This window comes from Lissotriton helveticus, chromosome 6 (assembly GCF_964261635.1).
Source record: "Lissotriton helveticus chromosome 6, aLisHel1.1, whole genome shotgun sequence".
NCBI classification, from domain to species: domain Eukaryota; kingdom Metazoa; phylum Chordata; class Amphibia; order Caudata; family Salamandridae; genus Lissotriton; species Lissotriton helveticus.
The window spans coordinates 1,419,668,286-1,419,682,099 of NC_136067.1; the positions used below are offsets into that span (position 1 = coordinate 1,419,668,286).

The window sequence follows — 13,814 nt, forward strand, 5'->3', positions numbered from 1 at the left end:
TCCTGACTGCCCCAGCTCCTTTTACTGAACAGCCTGGCTCTGCTGGGCGTGCCCCAACAGCGGCATGGACAGAGCCAGCCTCGCCTTGGTCTGGACTCGAGGCTGGGAGAGGCGTTCCCACCGAAGCCCTCTGTGGGGTGCTCTTCTCCCAGCAGTAGTGTGGTACTTTGCCTCCTTGGATGAGGTCTTCGTCCAGCGTAGGGTCAGTAGACGGTCAAGCACCACCATCGGCCTCGTGGTCCCAAAAGCGCCTCTCTAGCTCTGACAGATGCCCCATGTAATGTCTTATGTGTAGTGAATACACACACAGATGTTGTATGAGTTCTCTATTGGAGACACAAACCTAAGTGACAAGGTAAATCTGTTGGTGCAAAGGTTCTTTGCAGCCGGAGCCATCTGCAGGGCTTGTTTTGTTCATCTCGCCCACCTTCACACTCACTTCTAGTCATCTAAGAACATGGATGTTCGCCCTTCTGGCCTGCACCATGGCCACCGTCTGGGCCTGGACAAGCGACCCGATCTCATTCCGGATTACGCTGTCTCACATACACGCAAACCCTATACATGGTGGGGAGGCCATTGACCTAGTCTTTCAGCACGACGTCAAAGAGTTTTGGAAACATTGATATTAGCGCAGCTTTCACTTTCGTTGCTGCCTGTTGGTTCGTGACTTTCCCCCCACCTCCTTGCGCCTATAAATGGTGGGGAGGACATTGACCTAGCCTATCAGCACGACTTCAAAGAGTTTTGGAAACATTGATATTAGCGCAGCTTTCACTTTCGTTGCTGCCTGTTGGTTTGTGACTTTCCCCCCACCTCCTTGAGCTCAAGCCCTCCCCTACTCCCCAAGCACAAATACAGCTGTGGATTTCGCAAGGCTGAGACCTCGCACTGTGACCCCTCCTCCCCACCCCAGCACTAGCACTCCCCCGCTGTCTGCCTCTCTTTATTCCAGCGGCGGTATGTGCTGGTTAACTTTTTCCCCTTGTTTTTCTTGCTGTTAATGACAGTCTGCTGAGTAAAAAAAAAAAAGTCAGTCACCAAACTGAGTGCTGATTACACAATGTAATCCCAAAACAGGTGTTTAAGCTGAGCAGCATCATTTTTGAGGCCGTCTGTTACATTGCCATGGTAGTGGGCACGTATTAAACAAATTTGTAATTACGTGTTCCTGGACTATTTGTACATGGTTTTAGCAAGGGTAATCCCCCTGGCGTCCGCCCGAGCAGCTTTCACGTAATGTCCCACGGCCTCATTAATGTTGGGTGGGGTGGGGGATTTAAGAGGCGCTATACGACTGAACCTGCATGTGGATGACTGCGCTTAACACAACTGCAGTTATAACTCTCCTTTAAGGGACAGTACTTAAGTTATTGCTAAAAAAAAAATTTATTTGAAGCTATTGTCAAATTAAGTTGTATGCATATGTAATGCATCCAAAATTCTAGTTGTCCGTAATTTAATTGCTTTGCGGTTTCTAATCAAGTAGTTTTAAATCTTGAAGTTATCTCACTCCATCTCTGTGCTCACCTCTGCAAACATTCTTGTGACTGGAAAAACAGGGGTAACATGTGCTGGACCCTGAGGTTTACCAGGTAAGGTGGTTAACATACAAAATGACAGTCACTTTAAAAACTAAATATATTTCTGGAAAGGCACAGATTTGGAACAGCTTTTCCAAAGCAGCAAAGCAACCCGTAAGGGTGGTAGGTATTTGGTAATGTCTTTCCAAAACACGTTCTCGTGCCCCGGAGTGGCAGATTATTGTATCTTCGGTTTCTAAATACCCAAGTGTCACTGTTATGTTACCCTGTACCCTGCTATGCTTTCGAAGAATAGCTTTTTTTTTTAAACTTGCCCACTGTGGACTATAACACTTCTTTATAATAACTTCTCAACATGCTGCACAGCAGCCATAATGCTCTACAACATAGATGAATAACATTTGCAAAGCTAATAGCTCTGCCTAAACAGGTCCCAAAGGCGAGACCTATTGGCTATGCCAATGCTTGTTTACCACGTTGTAACTTTCCCACGCATTTTTTTACCTCCATGTTTTTGGATCGCACATGCTTTTATAATGTATGCGTTTACCATGCATTTAAGGTTAAGGTCAGGGGTGTGGGGGTCTCCCCCCACAAATAAATTGTTTATAAATGTATGTATAAACAATGCTTGGTTAAGGCACACGTTGTAAGAGCATATGCGATCTAAAAAAATGCGGGGTAAAAAATGCATGGCTATTTCACAGAGTTGTTCTATCATACAGCCATGGTGGAGAGTTTCTGGGATTAAGCTGTGTGATGTGCAGTAGAGATGGTTGGGAAGGCTTCCTGTTGCCTGCAGCACTCAGGTGGTTGCCCAATGAAGAATAAGCACTGCAGTCAGTTTCTTGGTCTTGCATACATGCTTGCTGAAATAGTGCACTCACAACTTGAAAATCGCTGATCTTCACTCATACACAGCCTACCCATCACTGTGACATAGGCGTATGGTTCTACCATGATGACATAGCCATTTAGTCACACAAGAATACTTCAAGGGATGAAAAGCAGTTACCAAGAAGTTGGACATTAGAAGCAAGCAAGGAAGGTAACACACATATTATACAGCATGTGTCTTGAAATATATGAACCAATTATATTTCTAACCATGATTCTGCAGCCCTCGCCACATGCCCACATGTGTAATCTCTGGAGGTGTTTGCAGCCAAGTGGTCAAGGGAAAAAGGCCACCTCACTGGCCTGCTGCTCTTTTAAACCCCCTGCCTTGGGGCCTCTGGATGACATCACCACTTAGCGGGGGAACACGGCCAACTATGACCCCACCTCTCCTGACCGTGGGGCAATGGCGACCCTCTGCTAAGTGCAGGGTACATCAGCCCTGAAGGATAGCAATGGCAAAGAAATCCCCAGCTCCATTGCAGGTCGCCAATAGTCATTGGGGCCTGATTAGGTGAGGTACTGAGATAGATATGCTAACTAATTCTCCACTGGCTGGGTCAAAGAGAGGAAATACATACATTGGGATGGCTATCTAGCTGTACTTGAAGTGAAATCCGATGAAAAGCCACCATGATAAAACTTCCATTAGATCGCTCCCCTCCCACTGGTGTTTCTGTGGTGAGGCGAGCTGCGTGTACTTTGGCACGCTGGTAAGACGACCTTCCCTGGGTTGTGCCACGTCTCCATGAATAGCGATTCCAATCCCCCACTCCAGCTTTCTTCTCCAATTTAGCTTGTTCCCCTGAAAGTGCGATGGCTACATCCCAGACATGGGTACATGAAGATGGACACCAGGATGATTGAAAAATGTGTTAATTGTTCAGAATGTTATAACGCTTGTTTTTGGTCTTGATTGGCCTGGTATTGGGATATGGCACACTTTCTCAAATAGAGGGATGCGTACAAAGATGATGATAATAATGGAATTACGCACAGTAGTACAATGTTCAAACTCGTCATTTCTATCGGAAACATTTGCTGCACATACGTCTGAAGTTGTTTTATATAGATAAGTCAGTAAAGAATGATGGGCAAAAATATTTGAAGTCAAATTTGTAATTATATTTTTTACATTACTAATACATAACTTTAAAAACAATCAAATAAAATAATGCACAAAATTATTTTTAAAACCACATTTGATTCAAATACTCTTTATTTCAGTAGTATACCATAAAAAAGATACAAAAAAGAAATATTAAAACAGTCATTAAACAACATCCGCATATTAAAAGATAATAAGCATAGCACCACTTTTTAACAATTGCAGTATATTATATGCATGATCATTTCATTAGAACATAGGGGGAATACATTCTTGTGGGAATGTGACTAAAAATGTATGTTATAGGGTTAACAGTGTACCTTGTTACTTCAACATTATTTACTATCTGTTTTTGCTTCTTATTATCCAAGCATGAAGCAGATGGCTAGACACTGCAAGGACGAGTTAAATAGTTGTATCAGCTTGGAGGATGCTATATACTTTGTTGTGCCTTCTAACTAATTGGTATCATCCATTTTGCATGAGATATGTGTACAGTGGACAGAAAAATAACAAATGTGGAATGTTCTCATTCTTGTAGCAACAGAGGCTACACCCCTGGGCGGAGTTACTCAGGTAGGTTGACCAATTAGTAGTAAAATAATTTAGAGTCAAGTTCCCATGACGAAACTGGAATTACAATTTTTTTGCTAAATTAGGTTTAATATCATTAAAGAAGGACTCATATTTATAATTATCTTTTATCATTAAACTTAGTTGTCAAAATGCACATGCCCGCATTTAAAAGAAGATTATGCTCATGGGTGTAATATTGTGTTTTTTAGTTCCTTTGAAGTGGTGAGGGTACAGAAGCCAACTGGATCACTCCGCAGATTATCCAGACCCATCCCCATCCCCATTAAAGAATCTTTTCATAATCTGATCCTCGGTAAGGCAGTAGCATTTGGATGCTTAAGGATTTCCACCAGCCCATTTCGATAAGGCAATAGCTGAGGGTGGCCAAAATTCATCTCCAAAAGATTAAGGGATGGAGCTCAATCTTATCAATAATTGTGCCTTTGGACCCGTATTGGGAATTAAGGAGCCATTTTACTACTTGGAGTTTCCTGGAAGGAGGAGGAGTTCCGCGCCAAAACGCTGTTGCTGCTTTTGCTGCTGGGCGCTGTGCGCTGTCGGAGCCGTCTTGCCGCCGGAGCTTTCAGAGCCGCGGCTCGAGGCTGCCCCTGTTTTCCGCACGACGAGGTTGAAGGTCGGCTTCCCTGAACGGCAGGAGCCGCCGGATATTTCCCTACGCGGCTGAAGCCGCAAGCCATTTTTCAAAGCGGCAGGCGCCGCCAAAACATTTCCCTACGCGGCTGAAGCCGCGAGACATTTTTCAAAAGCAAACAACAGGGGGCTGGCTCTAATCAGTAAGGCTGAGCCTAAAGATGAACAAACAAAACAGTGGTGCCAATACTGATAACAAATTATTTATGGTCTCACAATGTGCATCCTAAACTCGAAGCACTGATTTCTAGCACATGCATGCGGCGAGTCCTTATCTCCAAGCCCTGATTTACCTTCAAGTTTTCTAAAGGGCATCTTTTGTCACCCGAGCTTTTACGCCTTCTGACAGCGTTCTTCCTGAGTATCCGGGTATTTCAAACAGCCTAACCTGGAACTCACACCCGTTTGTACATTACCTGGCAACATCGATCTACAATGAATTAGAAGGAAACTGTTTGATATATAGGAATGTACTGTTTCCATTAGCACTTTATTATTATTGGAAATCACCAGTAGACTTTGGCTCTCCTTTTTTCCACTTCTTGTTTGTTTCATTGGATATGACCAATTCTCTTTTTCTTCGAGTGTATGAATTGCTTGTGGTCGTTTGTGATATGCCTGTCCTTTTGAATGAATGATTGAATGTATGTTTAGAAATTTTATTCTTCATTTGTATATTGGAAAAACCTCTATTGTACTATGTATTGAATTTGAAAAATATAAGAAAATGTTTCTAATAAAAAGCTATTAAATAGCAAATACCCTTTCCCGAATTTTGTTTCGAGTTTAGGATGCACATTGTGAGACCATAAATAATTTGTTATCAGTATTGGCACCACTGTTTTGTTTGTTCATTTTTCAAAAGCGGCAGGCGCCGCCAAGCATTTCCGTGTGCGGCTGAAGCCGCAAGCTTTTTTTCGAAGCGGCAGGCACCACCAAGCATTTCTGTGCGCATTTCTGTGGACTGAAGCCGCGAGCCGGTTTTCGAAGCGGCAGGAGCCGCCAAAACTTCTACGCACATGGCTAAATGCGCCGAGCCCATTTTTATAATGGCAATCCTCGCACAGCTGAAGCAGTGAACGCTTTTCTCTATAACAGCAGAGGCAGCAAGTGAATCCCTAGGCAGAAGTTGAAGGAGTCACAAGTACAGTGCCAAACCCGGACCACGAGCGTGGTAGCTTTATCTCTTTCAAGAGGCGCACGGCAGGAGCCGGCAGCATCGCCTCCTACGCGAGGGTCCTGTTTGCTTCTGTTTGAGGTTTTGCGTTCAGTCAGAATCGACAGACAAAAGGAGTCGTTAGCACCTTTTCAGTCACCAGAGCACGAGCACGGGCACGGGCGCAGAACTCTGTTGCAAGCCAACTAGTAAAGGGCAACAAGAGAAGGTGGAGCGGCCGGAGCTAACCGGCACCATCAGTGTCAACAGCCAGCCACAATAAAGCGGCGAAGGAGCACCAGTACCACCAGCGGCATCAACCATAAGAGAGGTGAGAGAGCGATTTGCCCTATTAGCAGCCACCCGTAAGCCCTAAGTTACGGGGCTAGTCAGTGTAGGGCTGTTTTTTACTGAAGCACTGTCATCTAAGAGATAATCAAGTATTAGTGTTAGTGGAACTTAAGGAAGTCAAGGAAGTGCAGGAAGTGTACTCTGGCCGCCAGCACCCGGTTGCGTGCAAAGAAACATAGCGCCGGAATTCTGCACAGATGCGATCAGGCACCATCCGCCAGGAGGCCTCAGCAAGACCGCGAAGGAAACAAGGAAACAAGAACAAAAAAACAAAAACGCAAGAGGAGGAGGTTTTACAAACCTACATCGGGGAAAACGGAGCGGGTCACAGGGACAGGCTGGTCTCAGCCCCAACCCCACCAACAAAGTCAAACCTCAAACCGACTCACCAAACTGAGATACAAAAGTTCTTCTTCTTAAAAGACCCCTTGGCGGCTATGTACGCCCCCCTGAGGGAATCTGCACTACTGCCAACCCCAATGCAGCCAGCCACAATACAACTTTCTCCCAGAGCTACTACGGCTATGTTAGACAGTGTACCATCACAAGAACAATTTCCAGAGATTCGGCTGGCACACACAGACGGTATGAAATTGATACCAGTAGTAGCCCACGTGCACCAGGCAGCTGTAGAAAGGACGGGATTAACTTCCAAAACAAAACCGGGAGATGTAACTGAAGTACAAATAGAAACTACAGTAAAACCAAATATAATTAACACCGGAGACACCGTGGAACCCTCGGATCAAGAGGTCCTAGAGGTCCTTGAGTCTCTTATGGGGACAAGCAGAGAGCGTGAAAAATCCCACCCCTTTATAGAAGGTCAAAAACAGGAAGAAAATGACCTTTCACCAGTAGAAAATCGAAACGATGGTGAAATCCCCCAAGGAAATAAGGAACAGTGCAGTGTTAATACAAAATGGTCAAAGGAGGAAAAAATAGATCTAATGAAATCAGCTGCAAGCTTAGCCATAAAGGAATTGCGGATCAGTAAATCGATTTCCAACATAAGCGAGGCGAACCTAATTGAAGTCTTGGAGTCTCTAGAAGGGACGGGACAGGATAGGGAGCAACTCACCCCGAGTCCAAAGAACACAATCCTACAAAGAAGAGCTATTTTGGTTTCATCTACGCCTCTGAACCCTCAAAGAATTCGGGATGTCAACATAACTGAATCACAGGAGGATGGCCATAGCCCAATAAAAAAGAAAAAACAAATCCTATCTTCACCAATAACAATCTCCTCCGGAAATGGGTCAAGCTCCAACTCCCTAGCAATGATACAACATGATGACCGCCTCAATACGAGATGGGCTGACAATCTGATTCAAACCTTGGAACAATCCATAAAGGTACTAAATTTCCAATCGGATAAAATGGACGTCCAAATCGACCTAATAACTTTGATGGCTAGTCACATTGCCGGAATAAACAAAAAACTGGACGCAATAACAGTGTAATTAATAAAAAAAGAAACTCTAGATAGGCAGAGTGACACACAAAATCAACAAGTCACCTGTCACTGTAGCCCGATAATAGAGAAACTGGCTACATTACCGGAAATCCTACAGGACGTTTTAGGGGCAGCTAAAACACCAGTGCCAAGGAACACCTCAAAAACTAATTGCGCAAGAGCAAACCTCCCACTTAACTAATGTCAATAACGAGGAAGAAAAAAATAAAAACGACGCTCAAATAAACTCAGACTTGGAGATGAATCTAATCCAACGCGAGGATCAAATATTGTCACCAGTGCCAATAACAAAGGCGGAAGTTAAAATTACAAAACGGGAAAGAAAGCGCGCAAGGAAGGCTAGGCTAAAATACAACAAACAACAAAACCCTGCCCCGGTTAAATTATTTCCACTTTTTACAGCACAACCTAAAACGGAAACGAAAGTAATATCTCGACCCTTATTTGAGGCAGAAAGCGTAGAAAGGAATAAAGCACACTTTTCGCAGTCCTCTCTCGCAGACTGCCAAGACCTTAGGCACACGGCAAAATCTTTTTCTGAGTCTCAAAACAAACATGGAGTCAGAAGCCCAGTTCGCGAGATGAAGCGATTGGTAAAGAAACCCGGGTGGTGCAGCAAAAGAAGAATATAAAGCTAGATGAAATCGAATCGGAAGAAGTAGCACACATAGAAAACCAGCAACTGCCGGGACACAGCAGCCCAAGGGGCAACAAAATAGTCAACAATCAGCATGGCAAGAAGCAGAGACGCAAGAGGGGCTTAACCCAGCAGAATTGATGCAAAACAGGTCAGAGGGATTATTGTCAACCATCCCTCAAATTCCCCTGAAATCAATTGCTGTAAGGGAAGGATCGTCACTGCAGGCTCTTAGTTCAGGAGCAAGTGGACCTACAAAAAAAGACGTCGACCCAAAAATATTCGGGCCCTCCAACTGCTAGGCTAGAGGGAAAAATTTAAAATCCGGCAGAGTACGAACGTGGAGGCAGGGGAGAACCACTGCAAATCCTCCCAGAGCTAGGAGGAAGAAACAGTAGCGTTCCACAGTCTTCTGGAAAGCAAGAAGTAATAGACTCGTGTGAAAAGAAGCTGTCTTTTATCCCGGAATACTCATCAGAAGGTACCCAGGACACGCTCAACAGGGGAAACCTCTTGAGACTTTTCCATGAAATCCCTGAACTAAAAGGAATCTGTTCACGTGATTTAATTTCAGTGGAATTCAGGGAAACACCCCGAAGGGGGGTGGAGGAGTCCCTGACAACGTGGGCGTCCAAGGACCTGGTGGACAACATCATAGCAATGAGTGGAAGATTTGAGACATGGGGAATCAGGCTTCAGGCAGTGCAACGCCCAAGGTACCCGCATCCCTTCTTAAACAAACCAAATGAAGAGCAAAGCCCACGAAGACATCAGCACACATGTCTACGCGGAGCACGTTCTAATTCACCAACGACATCCGTGCGAAACATTAGGCACCTCCAAAACGACAGTATGGGTATACCTGGGGAAAGCCCACAGGACCTTAAGGATTGGGCCTGGATCGCAAAAACATTGAATGATAAGTATTCCTAACAAAGGAATACAAACACGGGAACCGGAAAGGGAAAACAAGGAATTAACCAACATCTCGCTCTGTTCATGGAATGTGCACGGCTTCAGGGACATGGGCCAAGACCAAGATACAGTAACTTTCCTAAATCAACAACAAATAATCATGCTTCAGGAAACATGGAACACGGGGACAACCACAATACCTGGTTTCATTGAGCACCACTGCCTGGCAGAAAGACACTCAAAGTATGGCCATCCAAAAGGGGGCTTATCAACCTTCATAACCCAGAAACTGAATTGGGAAACCGAAGAAATAGATACAGGGGCAAATTGGATCCAAGTGACTAAGGTAATAGGCAAGGAACAAACTATAATTCTCCTCCTAATAAATGTTTACATCCACCCAGAGAGAAAGAAGCAAAATGGTAAACTCATAATTCTAACAAATCTGCTAAAAGTATTGCAGAAAAGCCACACAAATGCTCAACTGGTGATTGCCGGCGATTTTAATACCAATCTTTTGGCGACCAATCGGGGAAGGAACCGTAAAGTACCGAACGGTGCGTTGTAATTTGTCTGCAAACTAGAAGCACTCGACTTAATAATCATGAACGGTAAGGCCCCGTGGGACTCGCCTCCAGTGGCAACACACCTGAGTGGAAAAGTCGTTTCGACAATAGACTTTATTATTACAAGTACTAAACAGCTCTCAGAAATAAACAGTTTCAGAATAATTACACGACCTGAAAGTGATCATCTGCCGTTAATACTGAATCTGAAGAATAGAACAAACTCCGCTCAGAGGAACAATGCCATCACGCAGTATCCAGAAACGTTCAACCTGCGTAAAGTAAAATGGCGAGGAGAGGCTCCTGAACTCATAGTGAACAAAGTAAAGGCCTTTATTGAAATCCAAGGCCCAGTTCAAGAACGGGCGCACGTAAGCCACTGGGAGCAAATGGTCGAGTTTTTACTTCAAACCTTCCCGGTTACCAGGCCACAGAGGCCTTTTAACACAGCCAAAAGGGACTCATGGTTCAATCACGATCTCAAAAAGCGCAAAAGAGAGATCGCGAGAGAAGTGCGACGTCTATCCCGAGAGGGAGAAAAGGAGCTAAAACAGGAAAAAATAAAGTTGCAGACCCTAAGGAGTGCTTACAGAAAAAAGTTGGAGAAAATAAAATCAGAGTATAAAGAATCAATCTGGCAGCAATTACTAAAAGCTAGCAAAAAACCCAACAGTAGCGATTTTTGGGGGATTATTAATTTGTTAACAATGGGCCCAACACTTCAGCAACAGGTAGGAATCGGTGCAGACATCTGGACAGACCATGTAAAGACCTTGTTCAACCAGCACAGGAAGGATCTAGAACAACAACACCAGGGGCAACATCACGACCAAAAGGAGGCACAAGCCGAACAGAGACATGCAATTCCAACAGCTAATTCAGCCCATTTAAACTCCTTTTTTGAGGAGCAAACTCCTCAAATGAGAAAGAACTAAAAATCCTCATAAAGAAATTAAAGTCCGAGGGAGCGGCAGGGCCAAACGGCATTCCAAACGCAATCTTCAGGAATAACCCAGAGTTATGGTCTGAAATCCTAACACCAGTCTTCAACGAGATTTATGTAAATTCTAACATCCCAGCTTCCTGGAGGGGGACCGTCATACACCCCATACACAAAAAGGGAGACCATGGTAAGCCAGGGAATTACAGATTAATTTCCTTGATTGACGTGGAAGCCAAACTATACGCGTCGTGCCTATTGAACCATCTGCAACGTTGGATGGAGGAACAAAACTTCATACCCAACTTCCAAACAGGATTCAGGCAAGGTATGGGCACTCAATCGAACCTTGCAACCTTAGCTCTATTGACGGAACAGGCGCAAAGAAGGAAAGTCCGCCTTTTAGCCTGTTTCGTGGACATCAAATCTGCCTTTGACAGAGTGAGCAGGAATCACTTATGGAATAAACTTAAAAGATGGGGCATACCAAATGCACTCCTCACCGCCATTGTAACCTTGCATACAGACACCTGGACAAGAGTCAAGCTGGGAAACGGGTCGAGCACCACCGGAAATATTCCTACACAAAGTGGTCTGAAGCAAGGCTGTGTCTTGGCCCCAAGCCTTTTTAATCTGTACTTATCGGATATCGCCCAACACTTTGAAAACCCAGACTGCCACCCCCCGAAACTGGAAAACAAACCAGTCGCAATCCTCCAATATGCAGACGACATTGTCTTGTTAAGCCAAACCCCAGTGGGACTACAAAGATCAATAAATAACCTGGCATACTACCTGGACTCGGAACAGCTAGAGATAAACAAAGACAAAACAAAAATCGTTCGTCTGGTTGACAGCAGGAAATTAAAGTTCAAATGGAGGGTTAAGGGCGCCCATGTGGAAGAAAAAAGTTCGTATAAATATCTGGCCGTAATAATCGGGCAGGGCACAAGTCACAAAGAACATAAAATGTCTCTCAAGGCAAAGACTCAGTCCCTGATCTACGCTTATAGACCCTTGCGTAAAAAATTGGACTGCCCCAACCATTCGCATTTGTTAAAAGTCATGGCTGCCCAAATCCAACCAAGTTTGTCATACGGCCTTGTCCCCTGGTGCGGCAAAGATTCGCATCTCCAGAACGTATTGCAGTCAAAAATTTATAAAGCAGTTTTTGATTTGCCAAAATGTGCTTCGCCCGCCCAGGTCAGACTGGAATTTGGTCTTCAGGATCTTAAATACAGGGCAATGAGTAACTTTATTAAATTCTGCCACACCCTCCGGCTCTCCGAAGCGGAAACTCTAAATAGACTCTGCTGGGACGAAGTAAGGTCACAGAATGAGCAAGATACCCCAAATTCTTGGGGGAGTTATTTGAGCTCATCTTTGGCCACTTTGGAACTCCAACCAGCTTGGGACAACAAGATGGACTGAGTGTCCTTTAATAAAACTGTGAATGTCGCAAGCAAAAAGAAATCTTTATTGGAAGATAAATTTGCGCTCACAAAGAGACGGCACGGATGGACAGTCATGAATTCATACAGGTCTCTAAAGCCACAAGCCTACTTATCTGCCCATTTTAGTTCCTATTTAAAGATGTGCTTTCTAAAGTTCAGGATGGGGGTGTATGTCTCTAAGGATTTATCCCCCTCTTGGGTGACAGGTTTTAACTCAGAACGTTGTCGCTTATGTGGATTCCAAAAGGAAACCTTGGCCCATTTGTTGTGCGCATGTCCAGCCATGTTGACCCAAAGGAGACAATACCTAAAGGCGATCTTTATCAATCTGAACATTCGCTCTAGCAGACAAGCAGTGATAAGCTGGCTGGAGGGCTCGTCATGTATCTTGTCTTGCCGAGGAGTTAAGTTTATGAGATTAGTCAACAGCTGTCTATTGCAAGCGGATGATCTTTAACCATAATTGCATGTAACATATCCCCATAATTTTAATTTGGTTGGTATATAATTTTAACTCTTTGGTTGTAATCTGATTTAAACATAGTTTTAGAATGATTTTATAATAACAGAATTTTATACATTTGAACTGTATGGGAGATAGAGTATGGATGTAAAATGAGCACTTGCATAATGATATTTTTCGCAGTTTGAGTATATGAATCTCACTTATTTTATGTAGGGGGTTTGTGATGATTTTAATTAATCAAGCAATAAACATTAAACTTGAAACTTGAAACTTGAAACTAAACTTGATCAATAATTCTTCTAAGCCCCTAGATCAAGCCTAAAAGGTACTAAAGGAGTACTGGCCGTTAAACATAGGATTTGCCTAAAAGTAAGTTATTTACCATTTCCAGGGGTTTACTGTTCTTGTGGCCCCAGATCTGGGCACGATATAGTGCTACCGCCAGTGCCTGGTGCAAGTATAATTGAGCTACCCATATTACGAATTTACAAAAATATTTTTTTACAGCTTCAGCTGTGACGTGTGATGCCCAATCTAGATGCTGATCTAGAGTAATCCCCAGATACTGAAAGAGATGGACCTGTTCTTGGGGAACACCATCTAGGGTTGGTTTGACACAGGATACGAACGGGGATTGAAAACCTCATATTTTGTTTTGCTGATGTTCGGTTCCAATCCCCTCATCCCACAACATCTGCTAAAGCCATCAAGTATTTTCTGTACCCCATGGGTGTTTTTGACAGCAAGAGGGTGTTGTCTGCAGACAAGAGAGCCGGGACACTCTGGCTGGCTAGACGAGGAGCATTATTATCACAGCTATTTAAAAAAATGCTTGCTCATTTAAAAACAATTTAAAAAGGATGGAGGCAAAAACCCAGCCCTGCCTTACACCGTACTTCACTACGGATACGGTTGATAAGTTCATCCAATTTGCCACATCTAAAGTACGCATAGTTATTCTGGGGTAGTCTCTCAATTATATTGCACAAGTCTATACTCCTAGACATAAAATGTGGCCATTCCTAAAAGATATGGTTGTGGTAGGCAGGCAGGATAACGACCATAATAGTCTGAAATTG

The 13,814-nt window shown here is 43.9% G+C and overlaps 1 protein-coding gene across 2 annotated transcripts in view; it reads left to right on the forward strand.

The window, feature by feature from the left end:
• ADGB (androglobin) overlaps positions 1–13,814 on the forward strand; it is a 1,448,570-nt gene that overhangs the window by 583,303 nt on the left and 851,453 nt on the right. The window lies entirely within an intron of this gene.